Raw genomic sequence first — 13,655 nt, forward strand, 5'->3', positions numbered from 1 at the left:
GGGCTGCAGTCCATGGGGTCGCTAAGAGTCAGACACGACTGAGTGACTTCACTTTCACTTTTCACTTTCATGCATTGGAGAAGGAAATGGCAACCCACTCCAGTGTTCTTGCCTGGAGAATCCCAGGGACGGGGGAGCCTGGTGGGCTGCTGGCTGTGGGGTCACACAGAGTCGGACACGACTGAAGTGATTTAGCAGCAGCAGCAGCTGGTGTACAATGTTGTGTTAGTTTCCGTTGTATAGCAAAGTGACTCAGTCATGCATACGACATATACATACAGTATAGCCTCTCTTTTTCAGATTCTTTTCCCATATATGTCATTAGAGTATTGAGTAGAGTTCCTTGTGCTATACAGTAGGTCCTTGTTAGCTATCTATTTTATATATAGTAGTGAGAGAGAGAGTGTGTGTGTGTTCATCCCGATAAGGACGAAGCTGTGGGTCTGGTGGGGCCTTTCTCAGTGAATGGTCCGCGCAGGAGATGAAATCTCTACGTGATATCCATGCTCTGCAATTCTTCTCCCTAATTAGGCTCCCAGACGGGCTTTTTGAATTTCCACTTGGCAGCTGCTCTTTTGTTTTCAGCAGGCTTGGAGGGCGTGGGCAGCGGTGTTGTAGGGAGGGGGCTGGAAGAGATCTGGGAGCTTGGGTCCCTCGGTTATCCCCCAGGGGGTCCACACCTACCCTCTGCCTCCACATTGACCCAGGGTCTGGAAAGTAGAGCAGGGCAAAGAAGGTTTTGTTTGGGTCGAGGTCAGTAAATATAAAGCACATTTTTTCCTGGGGTCAATTAAAAATATTTGGAGAAGGAAATGGCAACCCACTCCAGTATTCTTGCCTGAGAAATCCCATGGACAGAGGAGCCTAGCAGGCTACAGTCCATGGGGTCACAAGGAGTTGGACACAACTGAGTGACTGAACAACAACAACAAGTGAAAGTATTGGTTTCAGGCAAACAAATAATCAGTTATTTCTCAAGCAGTAACTTAAAATCCAACAAGCAAGCTACCCTGGTAAACTGTGTTTTCTGTCTCTTTTCAGATTTCCTACGTTCCTTTTCTTCGAGCAACTTCCTGTATCGCCACTCTCTGCTGAGATTTGAATTAGATAGGAGAATTTGGAGAACTCCAGCAGCCTGGTGACTTCAGGTGCAGTCAGCTGAGGAACTCACCCTTTGAGGAGCTCTCTGTTGTGTGTCACCTCTCGTAACTGGGTGCTGAAGGTGAGTGTGGCTTTCCACCTGAGACAGGCAGAAGGAGTGACTGCTTTCGCCTTAGATGCCCATGTTGCGCTGGTAGTACGCTTTACGTTAATGAAACGGCAATGAATGCAGCTCTGATTTGTTGAGCCTTGTCAAACGTAAGTTGCCAAGGGATGCGGTTCAGAAATTAGACTCACTGTTCCTGCTTTGGTGCATGTTAGCAGCAGGTGAGCTGGGAGGCAGGACCGTGGGTGCCTCCAACCTGTGAGATGCCCTGTGCCTGAGCTCCTGGCTGGACAGGTAGTCTTGTGTCCGTAGGAGATTGGCCTTCTCCGTGTCGTGTGGGATGGGTGTCTGGAATATATAGGAGCTGTCTTCAGGGTGAGCTCCATCTCGTGAGGCTTCATCTTAGCTTGGATGCTGGGAAGATAAGGTTGCATCAGAACATCAAATGGATAAGGATTCCGAAGGAGGGTTTATATGTTCCTATGAGAAATCTTCTCCTGTGTTAAAATTATATTTGTGACACAGCATATGGCTTGAGATTCAGGGCTCCTGGAATAACAGGCACTGGACAAAAGAATGTCTCTACAATAGGCATTTCTCAGCCCTAACATGATTTTGGACCATTTGATTTAGATGATACAAGATGCTGGCTGGCAGTTCCTCTGGGGTCCTGGCTCTGACTGTGCAATAAAGTGCTCTATGAGAAGGTCCAATTCACCTTCACAGTGTTATCTCCTAAAGTGGAGGTTTGTTGTTGTTCACTCAGTCAGTCGTGTCCAACTGTTTGCAACCCCGTGGACTGCAGCACACCAGGCTCCCCTGTCTTTTCACCATCTCCTGGAATCTGCTTAAACTCATGTCCATTGAGTTGGTGATACCATCCAACATCTCATCCTTTGTCACCCTCTTCTTTTGCCTTCCATCTTTCCCAGCATCAGAGTCTTTTCCAGTGAGTTGGCTTTTCTCATCAGGCCAAAATATTGGGAGTTTAAACTTCAGCATCAGTCCTTCCAGTGAATATTCAGAATTGATTTTCTTTAGGCTTGACTGGGCTTTCCTGGTGGCTTAGATGGTAAAGAATCTGCCTGCAATGCGGGAGACCTGGGCTCAATCCTTGGGTTGGGAAGATCCCCTGGAGGAGGGCACGGCAACCCATTCCAGTTGAACATAACTGAAGTGAATAAGCACAGAACAGGATTGACTGCTTTCATTCTCCTTGCTGTTCAAGGGGCTCTCAAGAGTCTTCTCCAGCACCACAATTTGAAAGCATCAGTTCTGCAGTGCTCAGCCTTCCCTGTGGTCCAGTGCTCACATCCATACATGACTACTGGGAAAACCATAGCTTTGACAGTACAGACCTTTGTCAGCAAACTGATGTCTCTGCTTTTTAACACACTGTCTAGGTTTGTGGAGGAATACCACCCAATTTATGAGCTTTCCTTTCAAGTCTTATTTTGCTTCTATTATTCACAAATTCCTTTATACTATTCTTTTTTTAAAAAAATTTGTTTTACATTAGAGAATATAATTGATTTGCAATGTTGTGTTTCAGGTGTACAGCAAAGTGATTCAGTCTTATATAAATACACACATACACTTTTTCAAATTCTTTTCCTTTTTAGGTTATTACAGAATATTGAGTAAAGTTCCATGTGCTATATAGTAGGTCCTTGTTAATTATCTATTTTTATATTAAGTAGTTTATTCATGTCAACCCCAAACTCCTAATTTATTTCTCCCCCTGACCTTTCCTCTTTGGTAATCATAAATTTGGCTTTAAACTATTCTTGAACCCGTGACTTTAGACTACAAAATCTCTTGGTTTGAGTGTTTTTTATATTTCTTCAATTCAGTTCAGTTCAGTTGCTCAGTCGTGTCCGACTCTTTGCAACCCCATGAATCGCAGCACGCCAGGCCTCCCTGTCCATCACCATCTCCCGGAGTTCACTCAGACTCACGTCCATCGAGTCAATGATGCCATCCAGCCATCTCATCCTCTGTCGTCCCCTTCTCCTGCCCCCAGTCCCTCCCAGCATCAAAGTCTTTTCCTATGAGTCAACTCTCTTCGCATGAGGTGTCCAAAGTATTGGAGTTTCAGCTTTAGCATCATTCCTTCCAAAGAAATCCCAGGGTTGATCTCCTTCAGAATGGACTGGTTGGCTCTCTTTGCAGTCCAAGGGACTCTCAAGAGTCTTCTCCAACACCTCAGTTATATTTCTTACTTTAATATAAATTAGAATTTTCTTTCATTTGGTCTAAAACTGCTATTTGTAAATCAGGTTTTTCTCCTCAACCCCCTTTTTGTTTTTGAATCACCTGGATTTCAGTTATGTTCCCCTTTGATGTGTGGCCAGCAGCAGGGCATGGAGTCAATATGTCGTGTTTCTTAGAGTAAGAAGTTGAATTCTGCTTTACTATTTCCTTGGAGCGAGTGACACTCTCCCACCTGTTTGGGGAAAAGGTGGGACATCCATTGTGATTTCCAGGTCAGGTCCTGATTTGGAATTGAGAACCTGGAGCTCATCTCAGCAGCTGATCCAAGCCCTCCTCCTTTCTGTGTCCCCTTAAGTGACCCCGAGACTCCCCTTTCCCCACAAGACGTTGCTGGCTCTCTCTGGCTTTACGTCCTCCTGGGCAGTGAACAGTCACTCCCAGGTTTCTCTTCCAGACGTTATGTGAGTGGATGTCATTGGGTGTTTCATGTCCAATCCTGGGAGATTTCCTTTTCATAAAAAAATCTTAGCTATGACTGCTCAATTTTTTAAATAGTCATTGAAGGGAAACCTCTTAAAACTTGTTCATTTGTAAGTATAGTCATATATCAATCAGTTTGTTAGATTTCATGCGAATATAAGCTAGAAATTAGTGTAAATCCTTGAATCTGGTCAACAGAATTCATTAGTCATTCATCAGTAATGGAGTCTTGACGTGACTTCTTTAGAAGCTCGGTCATAGGTGACATTAGCAGACTCTAAGTGACCATCAGGGTCCTCTTCCAGAAGGTCATAAGTCAGGGGGAAATCACAGGCTTAACTGAGGAAGTGTTGATGTGTTCTGCATAAGTGCCCAGCGAGAGTCTGTTATCATCACGCAAACAAGAGGTGATGCCCGGTGGACAGTTATATGCAGATTATCATGGAAAGATATTTACAAAAATATTTGTATGCATGTAATTTTAAATAGACTTTTAAGTTTATGACAGACACAGCAAAATTATGATTTTCTTATTAAAAATTGCTTTTGTGGTTTTGAAAACTGTCCGGTGGGAAAATCAGTAGATCTGTCCTTTCACGTAATAAATATTGACTGTGAGCACAGCTGGAGTCTAGGCTACTGTTCCCTGCTGTGACTGTTTTAGCAGCTACAAAAATAGATGGAATACAGTTGTTTCAGAGTCTTTTTCTCGTGGCCTTGTGGGATGGGGTGTGACCTTGACAGCTCTGCTTTCCGGATGACCACTATGTCAGGTTCTTAGAACAAGTCTCGAGTGTCCGAGGCAGGGAAACTGAGTGAATTTTAAAGAAGGGGACTTGGAGCAGGGGCATCATGGGTCTTAAGGCACAGGACTGCTGCTGCTGCTGATTAGTTGCTAAGTCATGCTGGACTCTTTGCAACCCCATGGACTGTAGCCTGCCAGGCTCCTCTGTCCATGGGCTTCTCCAGGCAAGAATATTGGAGTGGGTTGCCATTTCCTACTCCTGGGGGTCTTCTGACTCAAGGATCAAGCCCACTTACATGGCAGGCAAATTCTTTACCCTTGAGCCACCTGGGAAGCCCATGGTAATCAGTCTGCACATCATTTAAGCAGTAACAGGTGGGGACTGGCATATGCTATTGGGTCAGTGGTCTTTGATGTGCCCACGGGAAAGGTGATGGTTTGGTCAGCCTGTCACTTGCCTTGTCCTGGAGAGAAAGAAAACAGTGCCAGCCTGGTAAGGTGCTAAGTGAGGAGTCAGCCTTGGAAACATTTCCACATTACTGGGCACCCCAATTTGGTGCCGTCTCAGCTAGCCTTCCCTGGGGCTGGACTGAGGGGAGCAGTCTTGAGGAAGGAAGTCAGCTGCACCTCTGGGTGACCTGAGGGAGCCCCCAAGCCCCCTGTATCCAGGGCCTGTAGTCCCTGCACTGTATTCTTTTCTCCTCGGACCATCTCTCCCGTTTTGAAATTGAGGAGCCAGGTCCTGAGAACTCCCTGGCCTTGGCGTTGCCTGATTTGAGGGGAGTGGAGATCATGGGAGGAGCGTGGAGACAAACCCCTTCCATTTCCACTGGAGTGAACGTACCAATGTAGAGGCTGCCCTTATTCCCTGGATAACTCAGCATTGACAGTGACTCACTGTTGTCGGAGGCTGGCTGGTGTTTCCTGGAGATGGAGGATGTCAGTAGTTCATATGCTGTGCTGAAGATTGTTTGAAAATCTACTTGAGGACTTTTTCAGGAGAGCAGTCTAATGGGTGGAAGGACGTGGGTGTTATGCGGGAAAACGGTGTGAAGATGACAAGACGTATGGGTACAGAAAGGTAATCCAGACTGGATTTCATGCTGCAGCAGTTGCTGATGTGAATACCCGAGGTGTAAATGTTAGCATAGGCATCATTGTACTGACCTTTTCTGTTATCTTTTTAGTCTTTATTTCATTTATTTTTTCTCTGATTACTATCCTTCCTTCTACTAACTATGGGCTTCACTTGGTCGTCTTTTTCGGGTTCCTTGAGGTGTAAAGTTTTCTTTATTTGGATCTTGGTTCTTTTTAATGTGGGTTTTTATCACTCTGAACTTCCCTGCTAGAACTACTTTTAATGCATCCCATTAGTTTTGGTCTATTGTGTTTCCATTTTAATTTGTCTCAAGATTTTTTTTTTTATTGAAATAGACTTGATTTACAATGTTATATTATTTTCACACGTACAACATCGTGATCAATGATTTTTATGCATTGGAAGGTGAAAGAGAAAGTCGCTCAGTCGGTCCAACTCTTTGCAACCCCCATGGACTGTACAGTCCATGGAATTCTCCAGGCCAGACTATTGGAGTGGGTAGCCGTTCCCTTCTCCAGGGGAATCTTCCCAATCCAGGGATGGAACCCAGGTCTCCTGCATTGCAGCTGAGCCCCAAGGGAAGGCCAAGAATGCTAGAGTGGGTAGCCTATCCCTTCTACAGCGGATCTTCCTGACCCAGGAATCAAACCAGGGTCCCCTGCATTGCAGGCAAATTGTTTACCAACTGAGCTATCAGGGGAGCCCTTTATACATTGTACTCCATTTAAAATCATTACAAAATTATGGCTATATTTTCTTGTGCTATAAAATACATCCTTGTTGCTTATTCATGGTAGTTTGTGTCTCTTAATGTCTCATATATTTTTTTATTTCTTCTTTGACCCATTGGTTGTTCAGTAACATGCTATTTAATTTTCTCTTTTGTTGTTGTTGTTGTTATTTTATTATTATTATTATTTTTATTTTTTACTTTACAATATTGTATTGGTTTTGCCATACATCAACATGAATCCGCCACAGGTGTACACGTGTTCCCAATCCTGAACCCCCCTCCCACCTCCCTCCCCATACCATCCCCTGGGTCATCCCAGTGCACCAACCCCAAACATCCTGTATCCTGCATCAGCCTAGACTGGCAATTCGTTTCTTATATGATATTATACATGTTTCAATGCCATTCTCCCAAATCATCCCACCTTCTCCCTCTCCCACAGAGTCCAAAAGACTGTTCTATACGTCTGTGTCTCTTTTGCTGTCTAGCATACAGGGTTATCGTTACCATCTTTCTAAATTCCATATATGGGAATACCAGACCGCCTGACCTGCCTCTTGAGAAATCTGTATGCAAGTCAAGAAGCAGCAGTTAGAACTGGACATGGAACAACAGACTGGTTCCAAATAGGAAAAGGAGTACGTCAAGGCTGTATATTGTCACCCTGCTTATTTAACTTCTATGCAGAGTACATCATGAGAAACACTGGACTGGAAGAAACACAAGCTGGAATCAAGATTGCCAGGAGAAATATCAATAACCTCAGATATGCAGATGACACCACCCTTATGGCAGAAAGTGAAGAGGAACTAAAAAGCCTCTTGATGAAAGTGAAAGAGGAGAGTGAAAAAGTTGGCTTAAAGCTCAACATTCAGAAAACGAAGATCATGGCATCTGGTCCCATCACTTCATGGGAAATAGATGGAGAAACAGTGGAAACAGTGTCAGACTTCATTTTTTTGGGGCTCCAAAATCACTACGGATGGTGATTGCAGCCATGAAATTAAAAGACGCTTACTCCTTGGAAGAAAAGTTATGACCAACCTAGATAGCATATTCAAAAGCAGAGAGATTACTTTGCCGACTAAGGTCCGTCTAGTCAAGGCTATGGTTTTTCCAGTGATCATGTGTGGATGTGAGAGTTGGACTCTGAAGAAGGCTGAGCACCGAAGAATTGATGCTTTTGAACTGTGGTGTTGGAGAAGACTCTTGAGAGTCCCTTGGACTGCAAGGAGATCCAACCAGTCCATTCTGAAGGAGATCAGCCCTGGGATTTCTTTGGAAGGAATGATGCTGAAGCTGAAGCTCCAGTACTTTGGCCACCTCATGCAAAGAGTTGACTCATTGGAAAAGACTCTGATGCTGGGAGGGATTGGGGGCAGGAGGAGAAGGGGATGACCCAGGATGAGATGGCTGGATGGCATCACTGACTCGATGGGCATGAGTCTGAGTGAACTCCGGGAGTTGGTGATGGACAGGGAGGCCTGGTGTGCTGCAATTCATGGGGTTGCAAAGAGTCGGACACGACTGAGCGACTGAACTGACTGATACTGTATTGGTGTTTTTCTTTCTGGCTTACTTCACTCTGTATAATCAGCTCCAGTTTCATCCACCTCATTAGAACTGATTCAAATGTATTTTTTTAATGGCTGAGTAATACTCCATTGTGTATATGTACCACAGCTTGCTTATCCATTCATCTGCTGATGGACATCTAGGTTGCTTCCATGTCCTGGCTATTATAAACAGTACTGTGATGAACATTGGGGTACACGTGTCTCTTTCAGTTCTGGTTTCCTTGGTGTGTATGCCCAGCAGTGGGATTGCTGGGTCATAAGACAGTTCTATTTCCAGTTTTTTAAGGAATCGCCACACTGTTCTCCATAGTAGCTGTACTAGTTTGCATTCCCACCAACAGTGTAAGAAGTTTCACTTTTCTCCACACCCTCTCCTTGAATTTTCCAATTTTCTTCTTTTAACTGATTATTGTGATGGGAAGAGATGTAATTTCATTTTTAATTTTATTAATACTTGTTTCTGGCCTAACATATGATACTGTGTATCCTGGAGAATGTTCCATGTGTGCTTCATAAAAATATGTATTCTTCCTGCCCCTGTTGGATGAAATGCTTTGTCAATGTCAAGTCCATCTGGTCTAGTGTGTAGTTTAAGTACAAATTTTCTTACTGATTTTCTGTCCGGATGATTTATCCATTGTTGAAAGTGGTATATTGACGTGCCCTACTATTACTGTATTGTTGTCTATTTCTCCAATATTTGCTTGAAATATTTGTTGTTGTTCAGTCACTAAGTCATGTCCAACTCTTTGTGACCCCACGGACTGTAGCACTCCAAGCTTCTCTGTCCTTCACTATCTCCCAGAGTCTGCTCAAATTCATGTCCATTGAGTCAGTGATACCATCTCATTCTCTGTTGCCTCCTCCTCCTGTTGCCCTCAATCTTTCCCAGCATCAGTCTTTTGCAATGAGTTGACTCTTGGAAATAGGGGCTGAAGTATTGGAGCTTCAGCTTCAGCATCAGTCCTTTCAATGAATATTCAAGGTTGGTTTCTTTTAGGACTGACTGGTTTGATCTCCTTGCAGTCCAAGGGACTCTCAAGAATCTTCTCTAGCACCACAATTTGAAAGCATCAGGGGTTACTCAGTGTCTAGAGTTGGCTGTAGCCTTTGATGTTCTAGTAGATGTACTGGCTAGAGCTGCAGTAATTGGTTTAAATAATTGCCCAGTAAGTACTGAATGTTGCTTAAAAAAAAAAATGATTGTAGTATTGATTCTACCACAGTTAACCTACTTGTGAATCAGTGGAGGCAGATGTAAGGTACCAGGCAGTTACCAGGGGCTTGACTCAGGCTTGGCCCCTCCAGGACACTATCTGTGGCTGAAATACAGGTCTTATTACCCCCTATTGCATAGGCAGAGACACTGAGCAGAAATGGTTCCCAGGGTTTCAGAGTGGAACTCACACAGCAGTGTTCTGCCCTGCCCGTGGTCCACTGCTTCCAAGCTGGTATTCCTTCTGCTTCCTTCCACATCCCACAGAAGTGTCATGTTGGAGACTGGTATCAGAGTGCCTTCTTAAACCAGGGACCCCTCATTACTCTGAGAGATGAAACAACTTGGCCACAACCCAGTGCTCATAGGACGAAGTGGGCTGTGCACCCACATCTTTCTGACCCAAAGCCTTTCATTCTTGCTCGACAGTGAATTTTATTTATTTTCCCTTGTAAAATCTCCAGCAACAAAGGTTGATTTGGAAACCAGTCCCTTTGGAATCTCAAGAAATGCATGAAGGAAGCCTTTGGAAGGGGTTGAGGGTGGGAGCCAAGACCTGAATCCCACAGAGGCTTCGTTCCTCCCGAGACCCCAGGGCCAGCTCAGTAATCTTCGGACCTGCACTTGTGTCCATCTCAGGTGTCACTGTGTGTTAGTGACTCCCAGTTGACCATCTGACCTCTGAGAGAAGTCATTTGTGGAGGCAGAGGGACCTCCTATCCTTCCTATGTGTGTGATCATCCCATGTGTCCCCTGTGTTTTCCATAGTACCTGCGTCAAGAGCAAAGCCACAGAAAATCAAGATTGATCGTTTCTTTGTGCAGCCATGAAATCATCCTTTTCTGCTGGTTGAGGCAATGGTCAAAGCTTAGGCAAGCGTTTCCCTTTTCTGTCACAGCCAGCATGCCCCATCAGTGTGACTTGTTCAAAGGCTGGACACAGATTGTTGCTGTTCAGTCTCTAAATCATATCTGACTCTTTGCAGCTTCATGGACTGCATCTTGCCAGGCTTCTCTGTCTTCCACCGTCTCCTGGAGTTTGCTCAGACTCACATCCGTTGAGTCAGTGATGCCATCCAACCATCTCTTCCTCTGCTGTCCCCTTCTCCTCCTGCCCTCCATCTTTCTCATCATCAGGGTCATTTCCAGTGAGTCAGCTCTTCACATCAAAGGTGGCCAAATTAAAAACACAAAAAGCAAACCCTTACCTCTGCCACCCCCATTCTTTTCCTTAGGAAAGATTATAGAAATGAATTCATAGCTTTGTAGTCATGTCTTCACTACTCTCTGAATTGTACCTTATAATTTGCAAATGAATTTTCATATAAATTCTAAGATCAGGTGATGTGGCTCTCCCCCCATTTTATAAAAGGTGGAAAAGAGCCTGAAGAGTTCACTTTATTTGCCAGGACAGCCCAGCAGATGGTAACGCCTGACTCAGGGCTGCATGGGGGCTATGGGGGTGCTGACCACACACACGCTGTCTTGGTCTCAGTGTCCCTGGACCGTGTGTGTACAATTCTAAGAAACAGGCCACTCCAGCCACTTGGAGCTTTAAATAGAGCGCTGCTGCACTTGAGGTTCCAAAATTAGGAGAGGTGAAGAGTTTTTCTTGGCATCCTTCCTCCAGAAAAGCAAAAACATATTCGTCCTGTGTCTGTGTGTGTTGCCGGGTAGTGGTGTCAGCTTTTCAAAAGCAAACTAGACCTCGAATGGGTAAATCTTTTGGAGGTCATGGATGTGTTTATTACCTTGTTTTGGGGATCAAGGGTGTATGCATATGTCCAGGCTCATCCATCTATACACATTCAATACGTGTCACTTCTAAGTGAACGTCAGTAAAGCTGAGAAACGCTGAACTGCATGGCAGGATGAGAATTCCTGTATGGACCCCCTGCAGTGTGTGCCAGTTTGGAGGTTTTTTTTTTTTTTTTTTTTCCCCTACACTTTTTCTGAAGTGTAGAAAACTGCAATGCGTAGCCTGGTGGTCCAGGAACACAGTTGGAGGGTCACTGGTGGCTCTGGGGGTCCTACCTTCTCCTGTTGCTGACTTGTCTCAGTGCAGAGTGGAAAGGTACCTTGAGTTTTAGGTTTCTGCTGATCAGAATCAACTTTGCTGTTGGCTGTTATGGAAACTGTTTGATTCCAAGATGTTGAGACGGTTATAAAATCATATTGAGTGGTATGGTATGAATCGAGTAACTGGTATGAAAGGTATGAATGAAGGGTATGAGTAACTGAAACCATGAAAGATCAGTTTAAGGGGAGCGGTTTTTGGTGTTGTGTTAACGAGCAACACAGTAGCAGAAGCAATGTTGAATGGAGGCCAGTAGCCCTCAGTCCTTGCTGAGGGGGGTGACCGTGTCTACCTGCTGGTCCCCAACTGGGGGCCAACCCTGCATCTCACTGAGAAATGACATCTGCCTTCTGAGACTCTTGGAGTCGACTTTGACAGTCACATTGACATGTGAATTGATGGAGTTGGTGGAGGCTCTCTGGCCTGCCCTGACTCTCCCACCTGTGTGCAGACCTCCCCAGGCACAAGTGGGCAGGCCATGGTCAGGGGCAGCCCAGGGCAGCCCCCAGCTCACCTGGAAAAGTGGAATGCTTCATCCACAGAGGGCGTTTCTGTAGAATGCTGCTTTCTTTCTGGCACCCCCCTACACCCCCAACCCCGCCGTTCAGGACTCGGGAAATGAGTGGGAAATGCAGGGAATCTGAGGACCGGCCCCCTCTGGCCCCGTCAGCCTCGCTTTGGTTGGAGGGATTGGGCACGAAGAGCCTGTGCTCTTAACCTGAGTTCTTACGGTAGATTTTGTGACATGTACAGAGACAACAGTTTGCCAACAAAGGTCTAGATAGTCAAAGCTAATGGTTTTTCCAGGGGTCGTGTACAGATGTGAGGGTTGGGCCATAGAGAAAGCTGAGTGCTGAAGAACTGACACTTTTGAACTGTGATTCTGGAGAAGACTCTTGAGAGTCCCTTGGTCAGCAAGGAGATCAAACCAGTCAATCCTACAGGAAATCAACCCTGAATATTCATTGGAAGGACTGATGCTAAACTCTAATACTTTGGTCACCTGACAGGTGGAGCTGACTCATTGGAAAAGACCCTGATGCTGGGAAAGATGGGGGCAGGAGGAGAAGGGGACAACAGAGGATGAGATGGTTGGATGGCATCACCAACTCAATGGACATAAGTGACTGTTGTGTCTGACTCTTTGTGACCCCATGGACTTAATTACTAAACAATAACAGCAACAAGCAACTCAGTGTCAAAAATACATATAACCCAAGAAAAACAGGGATCAAAGATCAAAATGGATATTTGGCACCCACCCCCAGGTGTGGTGGGGTTCTCTGGTGGCTCAGACAGTAAAGAATGGTCTGCCATTGCAGGAGACTCGGGTTCAGTCCCTGGGTCGGGAAGATCCCCTGGAGAAGGGAATGACTACCTACTCCAGTTTTCTTGCCTGGAAAATGCTATGGACAGAGGAGCCTGGCTAGCTTCAGTCCATGGGGTTGCAAAGAGACAGACACGACAGAGCGACTGACACTTGCACTTTTTCAAAGCCCCTCTTTAACTGTCAGAAGCAGGGTTGCTCTGGACGGAGCACAATTTCTGTGCTGTGGATGAGGCATGGAGATGCCTGCTGGTACTGTGTCAGCATCCAGCTTTCCATCCAACCCCACATCATCTTCCCAGGCAGAACTGCCTTCCTCCTGTCCTGGCACAATAGGAGAATCTCCACTGCCTCCCAGCCTCCCTGAGGCTCACATCATCGACCTGGCCCATTTCTGTCCATCTAGTGTTAAAAGGCATCCCCCTGTGGTCTTGGATCATGGATGCAGTGAGCTTTTCTGAGTTGACTCATCACCTGTGCTGTGTCCTTCTGGACAATGAATGCCTTTGTCTCCACTTGCTTTCAGTTGAGTTGTTGTTCTGTTGCTTCTTGAACGGCAGGACTCTTTATATATTCTGGGAACCAGTCCTTTGTCATTATATGTACTGGTTTCTTTACAGGTATCCTATTTTTTTAAATATTTTTTTGATGTGGACCATTCTTTGAGGTCTTTATTGAATTTGCTGCAGTATTGCTTCTGTTTTATGTTTTGGTTTTTTAGCCTCAGAAGCATGTGGGAATCTTAGTTCCCCAACGAGGGATCCAACCTGTACCCCCTGCATTAGAAAGTGAAGTCTTAACCACTGGACCATCAAGGAAGTCCCAATTTCATCATATTTTTTCTATTTCTTTATTTTTAATTGGGGGATAATTGCTTCACAACATTGTGTTGCTTTCTGCCACACATCAGTGTGCGTCAGCCATAGGAATGCACTTATTCCTTCCCTCTTGAGCCTCTGCCCACCTCCATCCCCATCCCAG

The 13,655-nt window shown here is 45.2% G+C and overlaps 1 protein-coding gene across 1 annotated transcript in view; it reads left to right on the forward strand.

Moving 5' to 3' along the window:
- NCK2 (NCK adaptor protein 2) overlaps positions 1-13,655 on the forward strand; it is a 118,137-nt gene that overhangs the window by 65,291 nt on the left and 39,191 nt on the right. Inside the window, exon 2 of the mRNA XM_068970828.1 lies at positions 1,042-1,222. The gene's annotated coding sequence lies outside the window, so the exon portion shown is untranslated. The remainder of the gene's footprint in view (positions 1-1,041; positions 1,223-13,655) is intronic.

The sequence above is a fragment of the Capricornis sumatraensis genome, chromosome 1, assembly GCF_032405125.1.
Source record: "Capricornis sumatraensis isolate serow.1 chromosome 1, serow.2, whole genome shotgun sequence".
NCBI classification, from domain to species: Eukaryota; Metazoa; Chordata; class Mammalia; order Artiodactyla; family Bovidae; genus Capricornis; species Capricornis sumatraensis.